Source organism: Hyla sarda, unplaced genomic scaffold (genome assembly GCF_029499605.1).
Source record: "Hyla sarda isolate aHylSar1 unplaced genomic scaffold, aHylSar1.hap1 scaffold_2785, whole genome shotgun sequence".
Classification (NCBI taxonomy): domain Eukaryota; kingdom Metazoa; phylum Chordata; class Amphibia; order Anura; family Hylidae; genus Hyla; species Hyla sarda.
Genome location: NW_026609488.1, coordinates 1 through 20,311, shown reverse-complemented (window position 1 = coordinate 20,311; position 20,311 = coordinate 1). Strand labels below are relative to the sequence as shown.

Sequence of the window (20,311 nt, the reverse complement as noted above, 5' to 3'; positions counted from 1 at the left end):
GCAGATGGAGACACTCCATTGCAACATTGGTTGTGAGCAGCAGTTTCTAAAAACAAATGCCTCACGGCGGATTTCCCATCCATCAATGTATGGTAAATTTTGTTTTTATCATTCACTGACCACAGAAACCAATGCATGGTCAAGCAACAGCAATGACACACCCTTGTGTATAGGCATGAGACCCTCATGTCATTTAACAGGATTCAGCACCACCCACAAGACAGCTACCTGTCATGTCATGTCAAACCTGCACAGGTGTGCTAGATTATTATTATTTAGTTTTATTTTATTTTTTTACACCAATCAGTGTGCAAACATGGTCATTAAAACGCTAAATGAATAGACGTTCATAAACCAGTCAGTGCAACTCATCATTTTGGTCTCCAATTCTCAAACTCAAATTCTCACCCACGGAGGATTAAATGAGAATCTTTCTTGTTTAACACTGGAATGGGGTGGTGCACTGTTCACTACCCGAAGATACTGCCACATCGGGTCAATGCATAGGGCGACAGAAGCAAGCTTCCAAATCAGCTCCCTTTCTCAAAAATCCATTTAATTTATGGTCCCCAGATAGGGAACGTATGTATCAGTATGTGCTCACAAGTCACCCAAGTGCAAGTATTCACACAAAAAAAAACGTGCCTCAGGATGCGATCTGTCGCAAGATCCTTTCTTTTTTTACACTTGATCTAAGCCAAAAGGCCTAGAGGGGATAACCGGGAAAGGGGTGGACCCAACCATGTCCCCTTCATGAGCACTCACATTACTCATAGGAATGGAAGGAAGGCTGGCAGCCAACCAGCCTCCCATACACTTTCTGGGTGGGTGGCAGTCAGCCACCCATACATACATACAGCACAGGCTAAACCCACATCATCACTTAAAAAAAGGACAGGCGACCATTGCACTCTGATGGAGCATTTAGCAATGCAATCCATAGCCTGGCTTTTGCCTGAACCCCCATCACTCCTCCTCTTGCATATAAGACAATATTTCAGATCTGCATATGAAAACAACACGCCTACCTTTGTTGCACATAGCTGCCTGCCTGTCTCTAGTTACCCCACTGGCTGTAGCTGCGTCCCTTCCGACATGGAATAACACCAACTGTAACGATAAACTGAAAATTAACAGTATAAACCTGCATCATTTTGGACTCTGGTATTTGCTGAATCCGGGTGACCTGACAATCGATGGTGGTGCCGCTGGTGATTCTGGCCTTCTTGGAATCTGTTGGGCCTATGTGTTAGCTCACACATCACTCTGGTATCCATGGTAACTACCACAACATGGTCATCTGCAGTTTACATCTAGCCCGTGGCATTGAATGGCATTTTAAAAGTGCTAAGGGTCCTGGTGCAATAATCCTCCCATGAGGATCAGCCTCAACGGCTTTGTAGATTGCACTCATGTCAGCAACTCCATATACATTTTTTTTTCTTCATGCTTCTTTCTTCATCCTTTTTTCTTTCTGTCATTCAGACTTTCATTCATTCGATCTCTCTCACTCACTTGCTTTAACTCATTTGTTCTCACTCACTCACTCACTCACTCACTCAATCACTCACTCACTCATTCACTCTCACTCACTCTCACTCTCTCACTCACTCGCTCACTAAGTCAGTCTCTCTCTCTCTCTCTCTCTTTTTCTTTTTATATATATTTTTTTCCGTCTTCTTCTTCTTCTTCTTCTTCAGACCCTGTCATAGCACTAATGCCTTTCCAATACCACCAGCAGATGGAGACACTCCATTGCAACATTGGTTGTGAGCAGCAGTTTCTAAAAACAAATGCCTCACGGCGGATTTCCCATCCATCAATGTATGGTAAATTTTGTTTTTATCATTCACTGACCACAGAAACCAATGCATGGTCAAGCAACAGCAATGACACACCCTTGTGTATAGGCATGAGACCCTCATGTCATTTAACAGGATTCAGCACCACCCACAAGACAGCTACCTGTCATGTCATGTCAAACCTGCACAGGTGTGCTAGATTATTATTATTTAGTTTTATTTTATTTTTTTACACCAATCAGTGTGCAAACATGGTCATTAAAACGCTAAATGAATAGACGTTCATAAACCAGTCAGTGCAACTCATCATTTTGGTCTCCAATTCTCAAACTCAAATTCTCACCCACGGAGGATTAAATGAGAATCTTTCTTGTTTAACACTGGAATGGGGTGGTGCACTGTTCACTACCCGAAGATACTGCCACATCGGGTCAATGCATAGGGCGACAGAAGCAAGCTTCCAAATCAGCTCCCTTTCTCAAAAATCCATTTAATTTATGGTCCCCAGATAGGGAACGTATGTATCAGTATGTGCTCACAAGTCACCCAAGTGCAAGTATTCACACAAAAAAAAACGTGCCTCAGGATGCGATCTGTCGCAAGATCCTTTCTTTTTTTACACTTGATCTAAGCCAAAAGGCCTAGAGGGGATAACCGGGAAAGGGGTGGACCCAACCATGTCCCCTTCATGAGCACTCACATTACTCATAGGAATGGAAGGAAGGCTGGCAGCCAACCAGCCTCCCATACACTTTCTGGGTGGGTGGCAGTCAGCCACCCATACATACATACAGCACAGGCTAAACCCACATCATCACTTAAAAAAAGGACAGGCGACCATTGCACTCTGATGGAGCATTTAGCAATGCAATCCATAGCCTGGCTTTTGCCTGAACCCCCATCACTCCTCCTCTTGCATATAAGACAATATTTCAGATCTGCATATGAAAACAACACGCCTACCTTTGTTGCACATAGCTGCCTGCCTGTCTCTAGTTACCCCACTGGCTGTAGCTGCGTCCCTTCCGACATGGAATAACACCAACTGTAACGATAAACTGAAAATTAACAGTATAAACCTGCATCATTTTGGACTCTGGTATTTGCTGAATCCGGGTGACCTGACAATCGATGGTGGTGCCGCTGGTGATTCTGGCCTTCTTGGAATCTGTTGGGCCTATGTGTTAGCTCACACATCACTCTGGTATCCATGGTAACTACCACAACATGGTCATCTGCAGTTTACATCTAGCCCGTGGCATTGAATGGCATTTTAAAAGTGCTAAGGGTCCTGGTGCAATAATCCTCCCATGAGGATCAGCCTCAACGGCTTTGTAGATTGCACTCATGTCAGCAACTCCATATACATTTTTTTTTCTTCATGCTTCTTTCTTCATCCTTTTTTCTTTCTGTCATTCAGACTTTCATTCATTCGATCTCTCTCACTCACTTGCTTTAACTCATTTGTTCTCACTCACTCACTCACTCACTCACTCAATCACTCACTCACTCATTCACTCTCACTCACTCTCACTCTCTCACTCACTCGCTCACTAAGTCAGTCTCTCTCTCTCTCTCTCTCTTTTTCTTTTTATATATATTTTTTTCCGTCTTCTTCTTCTTCTTCTTCTTCAGACCCTGTCATAGCACTAATGCCTTTCCAATACCACCAGCAGATGGAGACACTCCATTGCAACATTGGTTGTGAGCAGCAGTTTCTAAAAACAAATGCCTCACGGCGGATTTCCCATCCATCAATGTATGGTAAATTTTGTTTTTATCATTCACTGACCACAGAAACCAATGCATGGTCAAGCAACAGCAATGACACACCCTTGTGTATAGGCATGAGACCCTCATGTCATTTAACAGGATTCAGCACCACCCACAAGACAGCTACCTGTCATGTCATGTCAAACCTGCACAGGTGTGCTAGATTATTATTATTTAGTTTTATTTTATTTTTTTACACCAATCAGTGTGCAAACATGGTCATTAAAACGCTAAATGAATAGACGTTCATAAACCAGTCAGTGCAACTCATCATTTTGGTCTCCAATTCTCAAACTCAAATTCTCACCCACGGAGGATTAAATGAGAATCTTTCTTGTTTAACACTGGAATGGGGTGGTGCACTGTTCACTACCCGAAGATACTGCCACATCGGGTCAATGCATAGGGCGACAGAAGCAAGCTTCCAAATCAGCTCCCTTTCTCAAAAATCCATTTAATTTATGGTCCCCAGATAGGGAACGTATGTATCAGTATGTGCTCACAAGTCACCCAAGTGCAAGTATTCACACAAAAAAAAACGTGCCTCAGGATGCGATCTGTCGCAAGATCCTTTCTTTTTTTACACTTGATCTAAGCCAAAAGGCCTAGAGGGGATAACCGGGAAAGGGGTGGACCCAACCATGTCCCCTTCATGAGCACTCACATTACTCATAGGAATGGAAGGAAGGCTGGCAGCCAACCAGCCTCCCATACACTTTCTGGGTGGGTGGCAGTCAGCCACCCATACATACATACAGCACAGGCTAAACCCACATCATCACTTAAAAAAAGGACAGGCGACCATTGCACTCTGATGGAGCATTTAGCAATGCAATCCATAGCCTGGCTTTTGCCTGAACCCCCATCACTCCTCCTCTTGCATATAAGACAATATTTCAGATCTGCATATGAAAACAACACGCCTACCTTTGTTGCACATAGCTGCCTGCCTGTCTCTAGTTACCCCACTGGCTGTAGCTGCGTCCCTTCCGACATGGAATAACACCAACTGTAACGATAAACTGAAAATTAACAGTATAAACCTGCATCATTTTGGACTCTGGTATTTGCTGAATCCGGGTGACCTGACAATCGATGGTGGTGCCGCTGGTGATTCTGGCCTTCTTGGAATCTGTTGGGCCTATGTGTTAGCTCACACATCACTCTGGTATCCATGGTAACTACCACAACATGGTCATCTGCAGTTTACATCTAGCCCGTGGCATTGAATGGCATTTTAAAAGTGCTAAGGGTCCTGGTGCAATAATCCTCCCATGAGGATCAGCCTCAACGGCTTTGTAGATTGCACTCATGTCAGCAACTCCATATACATTTTTTTTTCTTCATGCTTCTTTCTTCATCCTTTTTTCTTTCTGTCATTCAGACTTTCATTCATTCGATCTCTCTCACTCACTTGCTTTAACTCATTTGTTCTCACTCACTCACTCACTCACTCACTCAATCACTCACTCACTCATTCACTCTCACTCACTCTCACTCTCTCACTCACTCGCTCACTAAGTCAGTCTCTCTCTCTCTCTCTCTCTTTTTCTTTTTATATATATTTTTTTCCGTCTTCTTCTTCTTCTTCTTCTTCAGACCCTGTCATAGCACTAATGCCTTTCCAATACCACCAGCAGATGGAGACACTCCATTGCAACATTGGTTGTGAGCAGCAGTTTCTAAAAACAAATGCCTCACGGCGGATTTCCCATCCATCAATGTATGGTAAATTTTGTTTTTATCATTCACTGACCACAGAAACCAATGCATGGTCAAGCAACAGCAATGACACACCCTTGTGTATAGGCATGAGACCCTCATGTCATTTAACAGGATTCAGCACCACCCACAAGACAGCTACCTGTCATGTCATGTCAAACCTGCACAGGTGTGCTAGATTATTATTATTTAGTTTTATTTTATTTTTTTACACCAATCAGTGTGCAAACATGGTCATTAAAACGCTAAATGAATAGACGTTCATAAACCAGTCAGTGCAACTCATCATTTTGGTCTCCAATTCTCAAACTCAAATTCTCACCCACGGAGGATTAAATGAGAATCTTTCTTGTTTAACACTGGAATGGGGTGGTGCACTGTTCACTACCCGAAGATACTGCCACATCGGGTCAATGCATAGGGCGACAGAAGCAAGCTTCCAAATCAGCTCCCTTTCTCAAAAATCCATTTAATTTATGGTCCCCAGATAGGGAACGTATGTATCAGTATGTGCTCACAAGTCACCCAAGTGCAAGTATTCACACAAAAAAAAACGTGCCTCAGGATGCGATCTGTCGCAAGATCCTTTCTTTTTTTACACTTGATCTAAGCCAAAAGGCCTAGAGGGGATAACCGGGAAAGGGGTGGACCCAACCATGTCCCCTTCATGAGCACTCACATTACTCATAGGAATGGAAGGAAGGCTGGCAGCCAACCAGCCTCCCATACACTTTCTGGGTGGGTGGCAGTCAGCCACCCATACATACATACAGCACAGGCTAAACCCACATCATCACTTAAAAAAAGGACAGGCGACCATTGAACTCTGATGGAGCATTTAGCAATGCAATCCATAGCCTGGCTTTTGCCTGAACCCCCATCACTCCTCCTCTTGCATATAAGACAATATTTCAGATCTGCATATGAAAACAACACGCCTACCTTTGTTGCACATAGCTGCCTGCCTGTCTCTAGTTACCCCACTGGCTGTAGCTGCGTCCCTTCCGACATGGAATAACACCAACTGTAACGATAAACTGAAAATTAACAGTATAAACCTGCATCATTTTGGACTCTGGTATTTGCTGAATCCGGGTGACCTGACAATCGATGGTGGTGCCGCTGGTGATTCTGGCCTTCTTGGAATCTGTTGGGCCTATGTGTTAGCTCACACATCACTCTGGTATCCATGGTAACTACCACAACATGGTCATCTGCAGTTTACATCTAGCCCGTGGCATTGAATGGCATTTTAAAAGTGCTAAGGGTCCTGGTGCAATAATCCTCCCATGAGGATCAGCCTCAACGGCTTTGTAGATTGCACTCATGTCAGCAACTCCATATACATTTTTTTTTCTTCATGCTTCTTTCTTCATCCTTTTTTCTTTCTGTCATTCAGACTTTCATTCATTCGATCTCTCTCACTCACTTGCTTTAACTCATTTGTTCTCACTCACTCACTCACTCACTCACTCAATCACTCACTCACTCATTCACTCTCACTCACTCTCACTCTCTCACTCACTCGCTCACTAAGTCAGTCTCTCTCTCTCTCTCTCTCTTTTTCTTTTTATATATATTTTTTTCCGTCTTCTTCTTCTTCTTCTTCTTCAGACCCTGTCATAGCACTAATGCCTTTCCAATACCACCAGCAGATGGAGACACTCCATTGCAACATTGGTTGTGAGCAGCAGTTTCTAAAAACAAATGCCTCACGGCGGATTTCCCATCCATCAATGTATGGTAAATTTTGTTTTTATCATTCACTGACCACAGAAACCAATGCATGGTCAAGCAACAGCAATGACACACCCTTGTGTATAGGCATGAGACCCTCATGTCATTTAACAGGATTCAGCACCACCCACAAGACAGCTACCTGTCATGTCATGTCAAACCTGCACAGGTGTGCTAGATTATTATTATTTAGTTTTATTTTATTTTTTTACACCAATCAGTGTGCAAACATGGTCATTAAAACGCTAAATGAATAGACGTTCATAAACCAGTCAGTGCAACTCATCATTTTGGTCTCCAATTCTCAAACTCAAATTCTCACCCACGGAGGATTAAATGAGAATCTTTCTTGTTTAACACTGGAATGGGGTGGTGCACTGTTCACTACCCGAAGATACTGCCACATCGGGTCAATGCATAGGGCGACAGAAGCAAGCTTCCAAATCAGCTCCCTTTCTCAAAAATCCATTTAATTTATGGTCCCCAGATAGGGAACGTATGTATCAGTATGTGCTCACAAGTCACCCAAGTGCAAGTATTCACACAAAAAAAAACGTGCCTCAGGATGCGATCTGTCGCAAGATCCTTTCTTTTTTTACACTTGATCTAAGCCAAAAGGCCTAGAGGGGATAACCGGGAAAGGGGTGGACCCAACCATGTCCCCTTCATGAGCACTCACATTACTCATAGGAATGGAAGGAAGGCTGGCAGCCAACCAGCCTCCCATACACTTTCTGGGTGGGTGGCAGTCAGCCACCCATACATACATACAGCACAGGCTAAACCCACATCATCACTTAAAAAAAGGACAGGCGACCATTGCACTCTGATGGAGCATTTAGCAATGCAATCCATAGCCTGGCTTTTGCCTGAACCCCCATCACTCCTCCTCTTGCATATAAGACAATATTTCAGATCTGCATATGAAAACAACACGCCTACCTTTGTTGCACATAGCTGCCTGCCTGTCTCTAGTTACCCCACTGGCTGTAGCTGCGTCCCTTCCGACATGGAATAACACCAACTGTAACGATAAACTGAAAATTAACAGTATAAACCTGCATCATTTTGGACTCTGGTATTTGCTGAATCCGGGTGACCTGACAATCGATGGTGGTGCCGCTGGTGATTCTGGCCTTCTTGGAATCTGTTGGGCCTATGTGTTAGCTCACACATCACTCTGGTATCCATGGTAACTACCACAACATGGTCATCTGCAGTTTACATCTAGCCCGTGGCATTGAATGGCATTTTAAAAGTGCTAAGGGTCCTGGTGCAATAATCCTCCCATGAGGATCAGCCTCAACGGCTTTGTAGATTGCACTCATGTCAGCAACTCCATATACATTTTTTTTTCTTCATGCTTCTTTCTTCATCCTTTTTTCTTTCTGTCATTCAGACTTTCATTCATTCGATCTCTCTCACTCACTTGCTTTAACTCATTTGTTCTCACTCACTCACTCACTCACTCACTCAATCACTCACTCACTCATTCACTCTCACTCACTCTCACTCTCTCACTCACTCGCTCACTAAGTCAGTCTCTCTCTCTCTCTCTCTCTTTTTCTTTTTATATATATTTTTTTCCGTCTTCTTCTTCTTCTTCTTCTTCAGACCCTGTCATAGCACTAATGCCTTTCCAATACCACCAGCAGATGGAGACACTCCATTGCAACATTGGTTGTGAGCAGCAGTTTCTAAAAACAAATGCCTCACGGCGGATTTCCCATCCATCAATGTATGGTAAATTTTGTTTTTATCATTCACTGACCACAGAAACCAATGCATGGTCAAGCAACAGCAATGACACACCCTTGTGTATAGGCATGAGACCCTCATGTCATTTAACAGGATTCAGCACCACCCACAAGACAGCTACCTGTCATGTCATGTCAAACCTGCACAGGTGTGCTAGATTATTATTATTTAGTTTTATTTTATTTTTTTACACCAATCAGTGTGCAAACATGGTCATTAAAACGCTAAATGAATAGACGTTCATAAACCAGTCAGTGCAACTCATCATTTTGGTCTCCAATTCTCAAACTCAAATTCTCACCCACGGAGGATTAAATGAGAATCTTTCTTGTTTAACACTGGAATGGGGTGGTGCACTGTTCACTACCCGAAGATACTGCCACATCGGGTCAATGCATAGGGCGACAGAAGCAAGCTTCCAAATCAGCTCCCTTTCTCAAAAATCCATTTAATTTATGGTCCCCAGATAGGGAACGTATGTATCAGTATGTGCTCACAAGTCACCCAAGTGCAAGTATTCACACAAAAAAAAACGTGCCTCAGGATGCGATCTGTCGCAAGATCCTTTCTTTTTTTACACTTGATCTAAGCCAAAAGGCCTAGAGGGGATAACCGGGAAAGGGGTGGACCCAACCATGTCCCCTTCATGAGCACTCACATTACTCATAGGAATGGAAGGAAGGCTGGCAGCCAACCAGCCTCCCATACACTTTCTGGGTGGGTGGCAGTCAGCCACCCATACATACATACAGCACAGGCTAAACCCACATCATCACTTAAAAAAAGGACAGGCGACCATTGCACTCTGATGGAGCATTTAGCAATGCAATCCATAGCCTGGCTTTTGCCTGAACCCCCATCACTCCTCCTCTTGCATATAAGACAATATTTCAGATCTGCATATGAAAACAACACGCCTACCTTTGTTGCACATAGCTGCCTGCCTGTCTCTAGTTACCCCACTGGCTGTAGCTGCGTCCCTTCCGACATGGAATAACACCAACTGTAACGATAAACTGAAAATTAACAGTATAAACCTGCATCATTTTGGACTCTGGTATTTGCTGAATCCGGGTGACCTGACAATCGATGGTGGTGCCGCTGGTGATTCTGGCCTTCTTGGAATCTGTTGGGCCTATGTGTTAGCTCACACATCACTCTGGTATCCATGGTAACTACCACAACATGGTCATCTGCAGTTTACATCTAGCCCGTGGCATTGAATGGCATTTTAAAAGTGCTAAGGGTCCTGGTGCAATAATCCTCCCATGAGGATCAGCCTCAACGGCTTTGTAGATTGCACTCATGTCAGCAACTCCATATACATTTTTTTTTCTTCATGCTTCTTTCTTCATCCTTTTTTCTTTCTGTCATTCAGACTTTCATTCATTCGATCTCTCTCACTCACTTGCTTTAACTCATTTGTTCTCACTCACTCACTCACTCACTCACTCAATCACTCACTCACTCATTCACTCTCACTCACTCTCACTCTCTCACTCACTCGCTCACTAAGTCAGTCTCTCTCTCTCTCTCTCTCTTTTTCTTTTTATATATATTTTTTTCCGTCTTCTTCTTCTTCTTCTTCTTCAGACCCTGTCATAGCACTAATGCCTTTCCAATACCACCAGCAGATGGAGACACTCCATTGCAACATTGGTTGTGAGCAGCAGTTTCTAAAAACAAATGCCTCACGGCGGATTTCCCATCCATCAATGTATGGTAAATTTTGTTTTTATCATTCACTGACCACAGAAACCAATGCATGGTCAAGCAACAGCAATGACACACCCTTGTGTATAGGCATGAGACCCTCATGTCATTTAACAGGATTCAGCACCACCCACAAGACAGCTACCTGTCATGTCATGTCAAACCTGCACAGGTGTGCTAGATTATTATTATTTAGTTTTATTTTATTTTTTTACACCAATCAGTGTGCAAACATGGTCATTAAAACGCTAAATGAATAGACGTTCATAAACCAGTCAGTGCAACTCATCATTTTGGTCTCCAATTCTCAAACTCAAATTCTCACCCACGGAGGATTAAATGAGAATCTTTCTTGTTTAACACTGGAATGGGGTGGTGCACTGTTCACTACCCGAAGATACTGCCACATCGGGTCAATGCATAGGGCGACAGAAGCAAGCTTCCAAATCAGCTCCCTTTCTCAAAAATCCATTTAATTTATGGTCCCCAGATAGGGAACGTATGTATCAGTATGTGCTCACAAGTCACCCAAGTGCAAGTATTCACACAAAAAAAAACGTGCCTCAGGATGCGATCTGTCGCAAGATCCTTTCTTTTTTTACACTTGATCTAAGCCAAAAGGCCTAGAGGGGATAACCGGGAAAGGGGTGGACCCAACCATGTCCCCTTCATGAGCACTCACATTACTCATAGGAATGGAAGGAAGGCTGGCAGCCAACCAGCCTCCCATACACTTTCTGGGTGGGTGGCAGTCAGCCACCCATACATACATACAGCACAGGCTAAACCCACATCATCACTTAAAAAAAGGACAGGCGACCATTGCACTCTGATGGAGCATTTAGCAATGCAATCCATAGCCTGGCTTTTGCCTGAACCCCCATCACTCCTCCTCTTGCATATAAGACAATATTTCAGATCTGCATATGAAAACAACACGCCTACCTTTGTTGCACATAGCTGCCTGCCTGTCTCTAGTTACCCCACTGGCTGTAGCTGCGTCCCTTCCGACATGGAATAACACCAACTGTAACGATAAACTGAAAATTAACAGTATAAACCTGCATCATTTTGGACTCTGGTATTTGCTGAATCCGGGTGACCTGACAATCGATGGTGGTGCCGCTGGTGATTCTGGCCTTCTTGGAATCTGTTGGGCCTATGTGTTAGCTCACACATCACTCTGGTATCCATGGTAACTACCACAACATGGTCATCTGCAGTTTACATCTAGCCCGTGGCATTGAATGGCATTTTAAAAGTGCTAAGGGTCCTGGTGCAATAATCCTCCCATGAGGATCAGCCTCAACGGCTTTGTAGATTGCACTCATGTCAGCAACTCCATATACATTTTTTTTTCTTCATGCTTCTTTCTTCATCCTTTTTTCTTTCTGTCATTCAGACTTTCATTCATTCGATCTCTCTCACTCACTTGCTTTAACTCATTTGTTCTCACTCACTCACTCACTCACTCACTCAATCACTCACTCACTCATTCACTCTCACTCACTCTCACTCTCTCACTCACTCGCTCACTAAGTCAGTCTCTCTCTCTCTCTCTCTCTTTTTCTTTTTATATATATTTTTTTCCGTCTTCTTCTTCTTCTTCTTCTTCAGACCCTGTCATAGCACTAATGCCTTTCCAATACCACCAGCAGATGGAGACACTCCATTGCAACATTGGTTGTGAGCAGCAGTTTCTAAAAACAAATGCCTCACGGCGGATTTCCCATCCATCAATGTATGGTAAATTTTGTTTTTATCATTCACTGACCACAGAAACCAATGCATGGTCAAGCAACAGCAATGACACACCCTTGTGTATAGGCATGAGACCCTCATGTCATTTAACAGGATTCAGCACCACCCACAAGACAGCTACCTGTCATGTCATGTCAAACCTGCACAGGTGTGCTAGATTATTATTATTTAGTTTTATTTTATTTTTTTACACCAATCAGTGTGCAAACATGGTCATTAAAACGCTAAATGAATAGACGTTCATAAACCAGTCAGTGCAACTCATCATTTTGGTCTCCAATTCTCAAACTCAAATTCTCACCCACGGAGGATTAAATGAGAATCTTTCTTGTTTAACACTGGAATGGGGTGGTGCACTGTTCACTACCCGAAGATACTGCCACATCGGGTCAATGCATAGGGCGACAGAAGCAAGCTTCCAAATCAGCTCCCTTTCTCAAAAATCCATTTAATTTATGGTCCCCAGATAGGGAACGTATGTATCAGTATGTGCTCACAAGTCACCCAAGTGCAAGTATTCACACAAAAAAAAACGTGCCTCAGGATGCGATCTGTCGCAAGATCCTTTCTTTTTTTACACTTGATCTAAGCCAAAAGGCCTAGAGGGGATAACCGGGAAAGGGGTGGACCCAACCATGTCCCCTTCATGAGCACTCACATTACTCATAGGAATGGAAGGAAGGCTGGCAGCCAACCAGCCTCCCATACACTTTCTGGGTGGGTGGCAGTCAGCCACCCATACATACATACAGCACAGGCTAAACCCACATCATCACTTAAAAAAAGGACAGGCGACCATTGCACTCTGATGGAGCATTTAGCAATGCAATCCATAGCCTGGCTTTTGCCTGAACCCCCATCACTCCTCCTCTTGCATATAAGACAATATTTCAGATCTGCATATGAAAACAACACGCCTACCTTTGTTGCACATAGCTGCCTGCCTGTCTCTAGTTACCCCACTGGCTGTAGCTGCGTCCCTTCCGACATGGAATAACACCAACTGTAACGATAAACTGAAAATTAACAGTATAAACCTGCATCATTTTGGACTCTGGTATTTGCTGAATCCGGGTGACCTGACAATCGATGGTGGTGCCGCTGGTGATTCTGGCCTTCTTGGAATCTGTTGGGCCTATGTGTTAGCTCACACATCACTCTGGTATCCATGGTAACTACCACAACATGGTCATCTGCAGTTTACATCTAGCCCGTGGCATTGAATGGCATTTTAAAAGTGCTAAGGGTCCTGGTGCAATAATCCTCCCATGAGGATCAGCCTCAACGGCTTTGTAGATTGCACTCATGTCAGCAACTCCATATACATTTTTTTTTCTTCATGCTTCTTTCTTCATCCTTTTTTCTTTCTGTCATTCAGACTTTCATTCATTCGATCTCTCTCACTCACTTGCTTTAACTCATTTGTTCTCACTCACTCACTCACTCACTCACTCAATCACTCACTCACTCATTCACTCTCACTCACTCTCACTCTCTCACTCACTCGCTCACTAAGTCAGTCTCTCTCTCTCTCTCTCTCTTTTTCTTTTTATATATATTTTTTTCCGTCTTCTTCTTCTTCTTCTTCTTCAGACCCTGTCATAGCACTAATGCCTTTCCAATACCACCAGCAGATGGAGACACTCCATTGCAACATTGGTTGTGAGCAGCAGTTTCTAAAAACAAATGCCTCACGGCGGATTTCCCATCCATCAATGTATGGTAAATTTTGTTTTTATCATTCACTGACCACAGAAACCAATGCATGGTCAAGCAACAGCAATGACACACCCTTGTGTATAGGCATGAGACCCTCATGTCATTTAACAGGATTCAGCACCACCCACAAGACAGCTACCTGTCATGTCATGTCAAACCTGCACAGGTGTGCTAGATTATTATTATTTAGTTTTATTTTATTTTTTTACACCAATCAGTGTGCAAACATGGTCATTAAAACGCTAAATGAATAGACGTTCATAAACCAGTCAGTGCAACTCATCATTTTGGTCTCCAATTCTCAAACTCAAATTCTCACCCACGGAGGATTAAATGAGAATCTTTCTTGTTTAACACTGGAATGGGGTGGTGCACTGTTCACTACCCGAAGATACTGCCACATCGGGTCAATGCATAGGGCGACAGAAGCAAGCTTCCAAATCAGCTCCCTTTCTCAAAAATCCATTTAATTTATGGTCCCCAGATAGGGAACGTATGTATCAGTATGTGCTCACAAGTCACCCAAGTGCAAGTATTCACACAAAAAAAAACGTGCCTCAGGATGCGATCTGTCGCAAGATCCTTTCTTTTTTTACACTTGATCTAAGCCAAAAGGCCTAGAGGGGATAACCGGGAAAGGGGTGGACCCAACCATGTCCCCTTCATGAGCACTCACATTACTCATAGGAATGGAAGGAAGGCTGGCAGCCAACCAGCCTCCCATACACTTTCTGGGTGGGTGGCAGTCAGCCACCCATACATACATACAGCACAGGCTAAACCCACATCATCACTTAAAAAAAGGACAGGCGACCATTGCACTCTGATGGAGCATTTAGCAATGCAATCCATAGCCTGGCTTTTGCCTGAACCCCCATCACTCCTCCTCTTGCATATAAGACAATATTTCAGATCTGCATATGAAAACAACACGCCTACCTTTGTTGCACATAGCTGCCTGCCTGTCTCTAGTTACCCCACTGGCTGTAGCTGCGTCCCTTCCGACATGGAATAACACCAACTGTAACGATAAACTGAAAATTAACAGTATAAACCTGCATCATTTTGGACTCTGGTATTTGCTGAATCCGGGTGACCTGACAATCGATGGTGGTGCCGCTGGTGATTCTGGCCTTCTTGGAATCTGTTGGGCCTATGTGTTAGCTCACACATCACTCTGGTATCCATGGTAACTACCACAACATGGTCATCTGCAGTTTACATCTAGCCCGTGGCATTGAATGGCATTTTAAAAGTGCTAAGGGTCCTGGTGCAATAATCCTCCCATGAGGATCAGCCTCAACGGCTTTGTAGATTGCACTCATGTCAGCAACTCCATATACATTTTTTTTTCTTCATGCTTCTTTCTTCATCCTTTTTTCTTTCTGTCATTCAGACTTTCATTCATTCGATCTCTCTCACTCACTTGCTTTAACTCATTTGTTCTCACTCACTCACTCACTCACTCACTCAATCACTCACTCACTCATTCACTCTCACTCACTCTCACTCTCTCACTCACTCGCTCACTAAGTCAGTCTCTCTCTCTCTCTCTCTCTTTTTCTTTTTATATATATTTTTTTCCGTCTTCTTCTTCTTCTTCTTCTTCAGACCCTGTCATAGCACTAATGCCTTTCCAATACCACCAGCAGATGGAGACACTCCATTGCAACATTGGTTGTGAGCAGCAGTTTCTAAAAACAAATGCCTCACGGCGGATTTCCCATCCATCAATGTATGGTAAATTTTGTTTTTATCATTCACTGACCACAGAAACCAATGCATGGTCAAGCAACAGCAATGACACACCCTTGTGTATAGGCATGAGACCCTCATGTCATTTAACAGGATTCAGCACCACCCACAAGACAGCTACCTGTCATGTCATGTCAAACCTGCACAGGTGTGCTAGATTATTATTATTTAGTTTTATTTTATTTTTTTACACCAATCAGTGTGCAAACATGGTCATTAAAACGCTAAATGAATAGACGTTCATAAACCAGTCAGTGCAACTCATCATTTTGGTCTCCAATTCTCAAACTCAAATTCTCACCCACGGAGGATTAAATGAGAATCTTTCTTGTTTAACACTGGAATGGGGTGGTGCACTGTTCACTACCCGAAGATACTGCCACATCGGGTCAATGCATAGGGCGACAGAAGCAAGCTTCCAAATCAGCTCCCTTTCTCAAAAATCCATTTAATTTATGGTCCCCAGATAGGGAACGTATGTATCAGTATGTGCTCACAAGTCACCCAAGTGCAAGTATTCACACAAAAAAAAACGTGCCTCAGGATGCGATCTGTCGCAAGATCCTTTCTTTTTTTACACTTGATCTAAGCCAAAAGGCCTAGAGGGGATAACCGGGAAAGGGGTGGACCCAACCATGTCCCCTTCATGAGCACTCACATTACTCATAGGAATGGAAGGAAGGCTGGCAGCCAACCAGCCTCCCATACACTTTCTGGGTGGGTGGCAGTCAGCCACCCATACATACATACAGCACAGGCTAAACCCACATCATCACTTAAAAAAAGGACAGGCGACCATTGCACTCTGATGGAGCATTTAGCAATGCAATCCATAGCCTGGCTTTTGCCTGAACCCCCATCACTCCTCCTCTTGCATATAAGACAATATTTCAGATCTGCATATGAAAACAACACGCCTACCTTTGTTGCACATAGCTGCCTGCCTGTCTCTAGTTACCCCACTGGCTGTAGCTGCGTCCCTTCCGACATGGAATAACACCAACTGTAACGATAAACTGAAAATTAACAGTATAAACCTGCATCATTTTGGACTCTGGTATTTGCTGAATCCGGGTGACCTGACAATCGATGGTGGTGCCGCTGGTGATTCTGGCCTTCTTGGAATCTGTTGGGCCTATGTGTTAGCTCACACATCACTCTGGTATCCATGGTAACTACCACAACATGGTCATCTGCAGTTTACATCTAGCCCGTGGCATTGAATGGCATTTTAAAAGTGCTAAGGGTCCTGGTGCAATAATCCTCCCATGAGGATCAGCCTCAACGGCTTTGTAGATTGCACTCATGTCAGCAACTCCATATACATTTTTTTTTCTTCATGCTTCTTTCTTCATCCTTTTTTCTTTCTGTCATTCAGACTTTCATTCATTCGATCTCTCTCACTCACTTGCTTTAACTCATTTGTTCTCACTCACTCACTCACTCAATCACTCACTCACTCATTCACTCTCACTCACTCTCACTCTCTCACTCACTCGCTCACTAAGTCAGTCTCTCTCTCTCTCTCTCTCTTTTTCTTTTTATATATATTTTTTTCCGTCTTCTTCTTCTTCTTCTTCTTCAGACCCTGTCATAGCACTAATGCCTTTCCAATACCACCAGCAGATGGAGACACTCCATTGCAACATTGGTTGTGAGCAGCAGTTTCTAAAAACAAATGCCTCACGGCGGATTTCCCATCCATCAATGTATGGTAAATTTTGTTTTTATCATTCACTGACCACAGAAACCAATGCATGGTCAAGCAACAGCAATGACACACCCTTGTGTATAGGCATGAGACCCTCATGTCATTTAACAGGATTCAGCACCACCCACAAGACAGCTACCTGTCATGTCATGTCAAACCTGCACAGGTGTGCTAGATTATTATTATTTAGTTTTATTTTATTTTTTTACACCAATCAGTGTGCAAACATGGTCATTAAAACGCTAAATGAATAGACGTTCATAAACCAGTCAGTGCAACTCATCATTTTGGTCTCCAATTCTCAAACTCAAATTCTCACCCACGGAGGATTAAATGAGAATCTTTCTTGTTTAACACTGGAATGGGGTGGTGCACTGTTCACTACCCGAAGATACTGCCACATCGGGTCAATGCATAGGGCGACAGAAGCAAGCTTCCAAATCAGCTCCCTTTCTCAAAAATCCATTTAATTTATGGTCCCCAGATAGGGAACGTATGTATCAGTATGTGCTCACAAGTCACCCAAGTGCAAGTATTCACACAAAAAAAAACGTGCCTCAGGATGCGATCTGTCGCAAGATCCTTTCTTTTTTTACACTTGATCTAAGCCAAAAGGCCTAGAGGGGATAACCGGGAAAGGGGTGGACCCAACCATGTCCCCTTCATGAGCACTCACATTACTCATAGGAATGGAAGGAAGGCTGGCAGCCAACCAGCCTCCCATACACTTTCTGGGTGGGTGGCAGTCAGCCACCCATACATACATACAGCACAGGCTAAACCCACATCATCACTTAAAAAAAGGACAGGCGACCATTGCACTCTGATGGAGCATTTAGCAATGCAATCCATAGCCTGGCTTTTGCCTGAACCCCCATCACTCCTCCTCTTGCATATAAGACAATATTTCAGATCTGCATATGAAAACAACACGCCTACCTTTGTTGCACATAGCTGCCTGCCTGTCTCTAGTTACCCCACTGGCTGTAGCTGCGTCCCTTCCGACATGGAATAACACCAACTGTAACGATAAACTGAAAATTAACAGTATAAACCTGCATCATTTTGGACTCTGGTATTTGCTGAATCCGGGTGACCTGACAATCGATGGTGGTGCCGCTGGTGATTCTGGCCTTCTTGGAATCTGTTGGGCCTATGTGTTAGCTCACACATCACTCTGGTATCCATGGTAACTACCACAACATGGTCATCTGCAGTTTACATCTAGCCCGTGGCATTGAATGGCATTTTAAAAGTGCTAAGGGTCCTGGTGCAATAATCCTCCCATGAGGATCAGCCTCAACGGCTTTGTAGATTGCACTCATGTCAGCAACTCCATATACATTTTTTTTTCTTCATGCTTCTTTCTTCATCCTTTTTTCTTTCTGTCATTCAGACTTTCATTCATTCGATCTCTCTCACTCACTTGCTTTAACTCATTTGTTCTCACTCACTCACTCACTCACTCACTCAATCACTCACTCACTCATTCACTCTCACTCACTCTCACTCTCTCACTCACTCGCTCACTAAGTCAGTCTCTCTCTCTCTCTCTCTCTTTTTCTTTTTATATATATTTTTTTCCGTCTTCTTCTTCTTCTTCTTCTTCAGACCCTGTCATAGCACTAATGCCTTTCCAATACCACCAGCAGATGGAGACACTCCATTGCAACATTGGTTGTGAGCAGCAGTTTCTAAAAACAAATGCCTCACGGCGGATTTCCCATCCATCAATGTATGGTAAATTTTGTTTTTATCATTCACTGACCACAGAAACCAATGCATGGTCAAGCAACAGCAATGACACACCCTTGTGTATAGGCATGAGACCCTCATGTCATTTAACAGGATTCAGCACCACCCACAAGACAGCTACCTGTCATGTCATGTCAAACCTGCACAGGTGTGCTAGATTATTATTATTTAGTTTTATTTTATTTTTTTACACCAATCAGTGTGCAAACATGGTCATTAAAACGCTAAATGAATAGACGTTCATAAACCAGTCAGTGCAACTCATCATTTTGGTCTCCAATTCTCAAACTCAAATTCTCACCCACGGAGGATTAAATGAGAATCTTTCTTGTTTAACACTGGAATGGGGTGGTGCACTGTTCACTACCCGAAGATACTGCCACATCGGGTCAATGCATAGGGCGACAGAAGCAAGCTTCCAAATCAGCTCCCTTTCTCAAAAATCCATTTAATTTATGGTCCCCAGATAGGGAACGTATGTATCAGTATGTGCTCACAAGTCACCCAAGTGCAAGTATTCACACAAAAAAAAACGTGCCTCAGGATGCGATCTGTCGCAAGATCCTTTCTTTTTTTACACTTGATCTAAGCCAAAAGGCCTAGAGGGGATAACCGGGAAAGGGGTGGACCCAACCATGTCCCCTTCATGAGCACTCACATTACTCATAGGAATGGAAGGAAGGCTGGCAGCCAACCAGCCTCCCATACACTTTCTGGGTGGGTGGCAGTCAGCCACCCATACATACATACAGCACAGGCTAAACCCACATCATCACTTAAAAAAAGGACAGGCGACCATTGCACTCTGATGGAGCATTTAGCAATGCAATCCATAGCCTGGCTTTTGCCTGAACCCCCATCACTCCTCCTCTTGCATATAAGACAATATTTCAGATCTGCATATGAAAACAACACGCCTACCTTTGTTGCACATAGCTGCCTGCCTGTCTCTAGTTACCCCACTGGCTGTAGCTGCGTCCCTTCCGACATGGAATAACACCAACTGTAACGATAAACTGAAAATTAACAGTATAAACCTGCATCATTTTGGACTCTGGTATTTGCTGAATCCGGGTGACCTGACAATCGATGGTGGTGCCGCTGG

General features: G+C 43.5%; 12 pseudogenes; all 12 read right to left on the bottom strand.

The window, feature by feature from the left end:
* Positions 1 to 453: 453 nt before the first annotated feature.
* Positions 454 to 717, bottom strand: LOC130325995 (U2 spliceosomal RNA; annotated as a pseudogene).
* Positions 718 to 2,190: 1,473 nt separating this feature from the next.
* On the bottom strand, positions 2,191 to 2,454 carry LOC130325994 (U2 spliceosomal RNA; annotated as a pseudogene).
* Positions 2,455 to 3,927: 1,473 nt separating this feature from the next.
* LOC130325993 (U2 spliceosomal RNA) lies at positions 3,928 to 4,191 on the bottom strand (annotated as a pseudogene).
* Positions 4,192 to 5,664: 1,473 nt separating this feature from the next.
* On the bottom strand, positions 5,665 to 5,928 carry LOC130325992 (U2 spliceosomal RNA; annotated as a pseudogene).
* Positions 5,929 to 7,401: 1,473 nt separating this feature from the next.
* On the bottom strand, positions 7,402 to 7,665 carry LOC130325991 (U2 spliceosomal RNA; annotated as a pseudogene).
* Positions 7,666 to 9,138: 1,473 nt separating this feature from the next.
* On the bottom strand, positions 9,139 to 9,402 carry LOC130325990 (U2 spliceosomal RNA; annotated as a pseudogene).
* Positions 9,403 to 10,875: 1,473 nt separating this feature from the next.
* Positions 10,876 to 11,139, bottom strand: LOC130325988 (U2 spliceosomal RNA; annotated as a pseudogene).
* A 1,473-nt stretch (positions 11,140 to 12,612) lies between these two features.
* Positions 12,613 to 12,876, bottom strand: LOC130326006 (U2 spliceosomal RNA; annotated as a pseudogene).
* Positions 12,877 to 14,349: 1,473 nt separating this feature from the next.
* Positions 14,350 to 14,613, bottom strand: LOC130326005 (U2 spliceosomal RNA; annotated as a pseudogene).
* A 1,473-nt stretch (positions 14,614 to 16,086) lies between these two features.
* LOC130326004 (U2 spliceosomal RNA) lies at positions 16,087 to 16,350 on the bottom strand (annotated as a pseudogene).
* Positions 16,351 to 17,815: 1,465 nt separating this feature from the next.
* LOC130325999 (U2 spliceosomal RNA) lies at positions 17,816 to 18,079 on the bottom strand (annotated as a pseudogene).
* A 1,473-nt stretch (positions 18,080 to 19,552) lies between these two features.
* Positions 19,553 to 19,816, bottom strand: LOC130325987 (U2 spliceosomal RNA; annotated as a pseudogene).
* Positions 19,817 to 20,311: the final 495 nt, after the last annotated feature.